Raw genomic sequence first — 7,994 nt, forward strand, 5'->3', positions numbered from 1 at the left:
ACAGGAAAATTAAAGGGGCCTTTGGGGAAAGGAGAAGAGCTGTATGAATATCAAGAGCTCAGATGGTAAACCAGTCCGCATAATAAAACTCTTCCATCTGGTGTGCAAGATGTATGAGAAAAGCAAAATACCCTCAGTCTTCAAGAAAAGTGTAGTAATTCCATTTCCAAATAAATAGGTTGCTGACAGATGTGAAAATTACTGAACTGTTAGTTTAATATGCCATGGTTGCAAAGTATTAACATGAATTGTTTGGATCAGTTTGATTCTGGAGGAATATAGGATCATGTGAAGCAGTATTGACCCTACAACTTAACTTGAAAGATAGGTTGTGTCTATAGGCATTTGTAGACTTAGAGAGAGTTATTGACGATGTTGACTGGAGTACTCTCTTTTAAATTCTGAAGATATCAGGGATAAAATACGTGTAGCGAAGGGCTATTAACAACTTGTACAAAAACCAGATGGCAGTTATAATAGTAGAGGGGCATGAAAGGGTGGCAGTGGTTGAAAATGGAGTGAGACATGGCTGTAGTGTATCCCCAATGTTCTTCAGTATCAGGGTTGCCACAAAGTCTGGAAGTCAGAGAGTTTCAAATGTGTCATGGAAATTTGGGAAAAAAACAGGATGAATCTCGTTTATGTCTCAGTAGATCAAATGTTTTTTTTTTTTTTTTTTACTAAGATGTGACGCACTGTCGCCAGCTGGGCGCAGCTGAGTACGTGCGCCACTTCCTTATTCCCTCATTTCTACTGCTTCTCCCCTTCCTACCACTCCCATCAGCTTGCAGTCAGTGTGGCCACCACTTCTTGCCACAGCCAAGCAGCTGCCAACGAGAAGCATGGAGGTGTGAGGAGTGGTTTGTTTGGATGTGATTCTCAGAGAATGTGGACACAGCAACTAGAGATGGCAGCCTTGTGTCCATGAGCTGTGTCTGAGTGATGTGTGTGCGCTCAATTTCTGACAAAGGTTATGGCCAAAAATTTAGCTATGAGACTAATTGTCTTTTCTGTGAACCTATGAGTGATCACCTTTACAGTGAGTTACTATCTATCCTCATTATTATTGATTGTCAGAGTATTCACACAAGTTACTTGTTGCAGGGATTGATCACTGCAGTCTATTTCATCAATACGCCGTCTGTGACTCGTGAATAGCTGGCCACACAAATGGATTTCTGCAACGGGCCTAAACCGCAGGCCATTTCTGCTGGTAGCCCTACCGTATCGGGCCTGCTGATCTGAAGCCCATCATTTTCCAATAATGTGCAGGCCTTGCCCATCGAATCTAGTCTCACCAATCTGACCACAGGCTGGTCTGTTTGTGTGTGGCCTAATGCAGCAGATTTTCGTGGTTTTTACATGGACCAAGGACTGTGGTGCTCCTTATAATAGACATAACACATTGGGTAATAATCAACAATAACGGACATAGCAGAACCAACATTTTATTGGCGGTCACCTATAGTGTTAGTTTACACAACACTTTCCCGCCTTATACACTTCTTTCAAGAGGCCTACTTTTTTCTGTGGTTATTTCTGAAATCAGTGAAGGTATTTTAATAATCTGTCTTGCAACTCCAAAGAAATGCCTATTTTAGTCACCAAATGTGTTTTGTTTTACTGAAATAAAATAACATCAGTGGCCTTCATGAAACACACATATGTATTATTTCGCTAGTTCATTACAAAAGATTTTTTCTCACATCAGGGAACACTGACTGCTTGCAAGTTTTTATTTCCTTGGTTGGCACTATTGTTTCTTGTAATGTAACTGCAAAGACGGATTTAAAATACTTTCATTTAGTATAAAGCTGCTATGGACAATATGGTCACACAAACGAAGAATTTTTTTCAGAAACTTCGTATCAAATTTTGTACCTTAGTTTTTGTGAGAACACTGTGGTCCACAGTTCGAATACTGTCTAGAAATTTTTCAACCATCTCTTTGTATGCCCAGTTGTTGCATTCTTGTATATGTAATGTTCATGTGTCAATTTTCACAAAGTTGGTACAATTGCATGTCTTTCAATACGGTCATTGGTCCAGCTCCTTCATTATATTTATAGCAACTAAAACTTGCTGCCTCTTGAAAACCACTCACTCAGAAGGGGAGAATTTTGACTAACAGCCACATTTCTTTCGTTTCCTTGTTAAAATTTACTTCATTGGCAAAACAAAGCGGAGTTTGCGCTATGTCATGTTTTATGCACTGTAAGTTGTGACAGAATCCTGAAACAGTGGTTTATTAAACAAGGAAATGTGGTCAATTCAGGTCAAAAGTTTATGAAAAATCGCGTTTTTGCTAAAAAAAACACGAACATGCAATTTCTTAACTTACCTTGTTGCAAAGCCACATTAATTCTCATTTCAGCAGCTGTCAAAAACAAAAAATCACGTCATTCCATTACATAAGTCTACAGTTACTCATATAATGTGGTAGATAAGAAAATTTCACATGCTTATCATGTAGAAAAATACTCGAATATTTCCATTCTATCATTTACCAAAATCTCGTTTCGATAAATCTTATGAGGCATGAGGGACTCTGTGAATATTTTATTCTCGCGCTCTGTGGGTACAGTCTCAACATCGGGCCCGCACATACAGACAATCAGCGGCTGCAGGTATCAAAGAATCCACTGGAAATATACGTGGTTTGTCGGGAAAATACATTCTTTGTGTGCATCTCACTTTCAAAGGCACACCAGTTTATGATTGTTACAGGAGTGTTGACAACAAACAACTTTCTGTCCTGAGTCATGTGGCAACTCTCACAGTGTTCTAGTAGTACATCATGGGAAACCAAGTACATGGTAAATTTCAATGCTGAATGACTGAAGGTTTCAGGGCAACAAAGTCCACAAGACGTCAGAATTCTGGGCATATTACAAGTCATTCGCTCTCAGCAACATGGAGAAGATGGCCATATTAAGCCATGTGGAAGGAGCTAAGCACTCCAAGGCAGTCAAAGCAGTTAAGAAGATATTGGACATTCATCTTTTTCGTCAATCCTCAGTAAGAGAAGTGATACAACTGTCAAGTGAAACATAGACTCTTAAAGGCTGCACAATGTCTCACTGACCTTAAGGGGGTTTTATTTTCAATTACTGCATTTTTTTATCCTGCCATTTTGTTGATGAGTTAGGCCATTAGAAGAGTTCCAATAATACTTTAAAATGTAAGCAACGAGAACAGGAATGTTGGGCCAGCAGGGAAACCTGGGCAACAGAGTGGTGCTCAAAAGTGAGCAACAGACTTTGGCATTTTCAATACACCCTTGCACAGCTTGACGTAAGCGATCCTTTTCTAATGTCAAGTTTTGACGCTCATTGTGGAAACTTGCTGCGGATTTTTCAGCAAGGAGGAAGGATCGGCAAGGTATGCCTCGCGGCCCTACTTTCCAGATGAAAGTCACAGTTCATATTTATGCCATCTTACATTGCTAAAATCTCATTATTTGTTAGAAAAAATTTTTTTTGTTTCCCTTTCATATTTTATCAGAATTATACCATTATCTGGGAAGTTATTCCTTTATTGCTGGACCAGACAATGGGGATTGGATTTGAGGGTTTATATTATCACTGGACATAGGTTAGCCCTTTTGGATTATTAAAACTCAAAGCTTAAGAGTATTATTTTACAATTACTACTAACACATTTCGTACTTATGTAAAGTTGTCTCATTTTACCTATCATATTTACAAGTTTGGTAATTACATGAAATTGTCGCCCTTTTTCTTATGTAGCCACAATTATATGTAATTTATCCTCCACCTTTCATTTATGAAAGTCTTTGTCACCTTATTTGTCTGCATCAGAGGTACTATCGTGCGCAAAAGTATCCGAACCACCTGAATTGTGGTCCTCCTGATTTGCATGCAACCAACATAACGTAGCTGTCTAGCGGGTCCCCTAATCGCTTTGCAATACAGTCGTTCGACTATACAAAATTGATACCACGAGAGACCACTAGACAACACTGTTCTTTAAGGCAATCAGTGCGATGTAACATCACGCCATGATACTGCAAAAACTAGGAAAACACGTAATTCGAGATGAGTTAATCCCTAATGCTTGTACAGCTTACAATGATTTTCAAAAGCGTTACTACCATCTCATTACAATCTGAAACAACAAACTATGTAGCAATCCTTAAACAAAGTAAATGTTTGCGTGAACAAGATATTCTGAGACAATGTCTGGACTAATAAAGGTCTATGACAGTTCGAAGTATTTTTCCTCTGTATAAGGTTTTCCCGCGCCTGCTAAATGTTACACTGACGATTGTTTTTTGCAGAAACTGGTAGTTTAAGGAACTAGTTAAGGAAAACGCGATAAACATCGGTAAACGCTCTATAGAAAACGCAATATTAATGGAGTATAATCAGTAACGTAACTTTACTGCTTATTCATGAAGAATTATTTGCCCACATGTTTGAACTATAAATGACATGACGAAATTTTTTGTTCTGGATCTGCACGGAATACCCAGCAGACGTAGCCACTACCAAAACCACCTATTATTGTAGGTGGTCCGACTACTGACTAAAATACACTTTGGCACCTGCCCGGGACTTGATTACGAGGCAACGATTATCAATGCTGACTAGCCGTAAAGAGACGTGAAATATAAAGATTTTCACCAGTATTTGTTAACACTAATAATACTTTAAAATGTAAGTAACGACAACAGGAACTTGAAACGAAATGACGAAATTATTTCTACATCAAAACCATTGTCGCCCTGTTAATTGTCCTCGAAAGACGTTTAATATACTCGCCTTCACAAGTATACATGTGCTGAAATTGGAATGCGATGATTTAAAATGTTGTGGCGGGATTGTTATCGGATTGTTATCCAAGTAAAATCAGATGTTAGAAATCGAATTCATTTAGCAGCAGCGAGCTGTATCAATATGAGATAAGGGTACAATTTGTTTTGCTTGCCCGGGAATCGAACCCGGCGCGTACTGTCGCTGTTTCCCATTCATAAATAGACGTTAAGTATCAATTACTTGCTCACCAGTAGTGAGATGCTCGCATGTTTCACTAGAAATAACGGTACGTATCGTCATAGTTGACTGTTCATGAACAGACTTTAAATATGCAAAGTATTTTTCCGTGGTAGGTCAGTGTGCACATGCTAGGGCGTAAAATGAAATTATGAATATGTTTGTGCTGGACCAGGATTGCAACCCTGACACATTCCATTCCTAGAAATTCGAATTCCAGTCGAGGACCAAAAATTGCAACGTCTCAAGTTATAATCAGATATGAACACTGTGAAATAAATAACCATTCCTAAATTAAATCAAATAAACTTTTTGGTGCTAGTTTACCGGCGACAGAATTTGTGCTTTCGGCAGCTGCCGCCTTTGTTATGGCGCCATTTAAACAGGCTCTGACGCTGTTGGTAGTGAAGGGATATTGTGTTTAATGCGGATTCTGAACCACTGTGCGACCTAACATTCTGGACTTGGCGTTTCCATAGGTGAATTAGATCTTTTCGTGAATGTTAAAAATGGACGCCAAGAGTGAGAATCGTACCTATAACTTGCAATTATCAAACTATTGACCAACCCAGCAGACCACTGCAACTGCACTGCACTGTCAACGTCCTGATTGTGTTGTTGTGTCCGACGATGCGCCTAGAAGCAGTGAAAAAAATCCGCATCTCTCGATTAACTGGTTAATTACCTGCTAGTTTCTAATGCGGGTGTTATTCTAATCTCATGACTGCGTGATATAAGGGCCATTCTAGTCCTCATAGCTCCGTTTTGATGGCAATATGAATTTTTTTCAATGGCGACTAATGTTTTAGTTCGAGAAACACAACTGCAGCGTGTGAGATTCCCAGATAATTCGATGATTACTGTCATGATTGCTACTATTATCTTCGTTATGCCGCTACTACACATGTGATTGAAGGAAAGATATATGCACTTTGATCATTTTTAGAACCATCTGCCCAGATATAGTAATTATGTAGTTCCTTCCATGTATAGGGAAACTTTTCGATTTAATGTCGGAAATCTCCAATTCTTCGTTAATCACATTAAAATTAAGTTAATTTCTGGAGCCTTTATTTGAGAAAAAAAGTCATGTTGCTTTTCTTTATTTATTTGCGCTTAGCAACGATGCTTGTAAAATGCGAAATCTGGAGGTAAAACACTATTCAAAATACAGGGATGTTAATGTCTACCGTTAAATGTCAAGTGAGTGTATGCTTTACAGATGACATGGTCAGACTGTTGTGAATCATATGGGAGATTGCTGATTAATATCTCCCTCATTTTTGCGTGTCTTGTTTAATAAACTACCGAAAAGACCATACCGCCGTGGAGGCTGCCTCTTTTGCAGCGTCTTCACCTGGAATTGAATGAGCAACTCTCTGACGCTTTCGTGATTACTGAATAATCCAGTAACTAAAGGATTACTTTAATCTTCTCTATTTTGACTATCCTACCTGGTACGGATTTCAGAATGATGAGCAGTATTTAAGAATTGGTCAAACGATTGTAAGAAGTCAAGGAACATGGCATCTACCCGGTCACATGTGTCTACTGTCAAACGATTGTAAGAAGTCAAGGAACATGGCACTTACTTAGTCACCTGTGTCTACTGTTTTTTGGAATCTCTGAGTTGCACACGATCCTTGTTCACGGAAATCGTGTTGATTCTTAGAGAGTAGATTTTGAAACTCCGAAACCTGTTTAATGTGCGAGCATGAAACATATTACGAAGTTCTACAACAGACCGACGCCAGTAATGTAGACCTATAGTTTTGTTCATCTTTCCGACGACCCTTCCTGAAAATGAGGATAACCTGTGCTTTTCTTTCAATCATTAGAATGGCTCATCAGGACATCTACGGTAAAATGATGTTAGGAAAGGAGCAAGTTCTTTCGCATGCTTTGTGCGTAATCCAGTTGGTCTACTTGCAGGTGCAGTGCCCAATCTTCTGATGAGTGATTTCTGTAGCTTTACTATCCCCTGGTCACGTAGTTCTATATCTATTTTATCGTTCATGCGACGCTTTATAGGGGGGACGATGTTTCGTTTACAGAAGTAACTAAAGTCCGTATTTAGTATGCGTTATACTCAGAAAAATCAAATACAAATTATCACGATAAAGGTACAAAAAACGTCTGTCTGATTAATTCAAAGTACCCCAAGTCGTTAAGGATTATCAACAGATTATGTAAATTCGGCCGCAAATTGCTCTTTGTATATGTTCAGTCCACAGTCATACAGCAGCGTCACAGAACTACCACAAGAGTTTGGAATTTAGCAGTATGTGCAGATTCATAAAGTAATAAAGTACAAGTAAAGGAATAAATCCGAAAATTGTTGATTTGTAATGATATGGTACGGAAAAATACATTTTCTTTACCATTTGTTATCCATCTGCCCTTCTTTCCGTCTGATAAGACCTCTTGTTCTCAGGACATGTAAAGATATGAAGTAGAAATTTGTGCCACGTACTAAGGTCTACGGTCCCGTTCTTGTGTAAATAAATTTAAGCTCCTAAGTTACTTCTCACGAAAGATACAGTCTGGTATGTCAAACGTTCTGGTACTCGCAAACGTAATCCATAAAAACTACAGATGAATATAGGTCGGAAGTATTGGGCCAGCTGGTTTGGCGGTAAAGTGCGCCCCTGCAATTAGAAAAGCCTCAGGATCGAATCTCGTTTATACCATGGATTTTCTTTAACCGTCTTCATTTTAACCTAGTGTTCACCCTCAAAAGGTGACCAGAAACCTCGCGTGTTTCGGTTTACCCGTTTAACTGTACTTGGCTTCTCCCCTCTTGGATGACTGGAGTAGTTTAGGGACATACAAGTCACCGAAGTGGTGTCCAATACAAAAACTTGCACCAGGACATCATGCAAAAGGAATTACTGTTATCTAAGTACGTAATTGTGTTTGTACAGAACTCACATAGTGCGACTCATACTCGCCCTTTCCTGATTACTCGCTGTCGGTATT

At 39.0% G+C, this 7,994-nt stretch overlaps 1 long non-coding RNA gene across 1 annotated transcript; it reads right to left on the minus strand.

Annotated features, from left to right (window-relative positions):
* Positions 1-1,679: 1,679 nt before the first annotated feature.
* On the minus strand, positions 1,680-4,501 carry LOC126475020 (uncharacterized). The gene is made up of 3 exons (XR_007586643.1): positions 4,401-4,501; positions 2,342-2,377; positions 1,680-2,232 (listed from the first exon to the last, which is right to left on the minus strand). It is a non-coding gene; the product is annotated as an uncharacterized LOC126475020 (long non-coding RNA).
* Positions 4,502-7,994: the final 3,493 nt, after the last annotated feature.

This window comes from Schistocerca serialis, chromosome 4 (genome assembly GCF_023864345.2).
Source record: "Schistocerca serialis cubense isolate TAMUIC-IGC-003099 chromosome 4, iqSchSeri2.2, whole genome shotgun sequence".
NCBI classification, from domain to species: Eukaryota; Metazoa; Arthropoda; class Insecta; order Orthoptera; family Acrididae; genus Schistocerca; species Schistocerca serialis.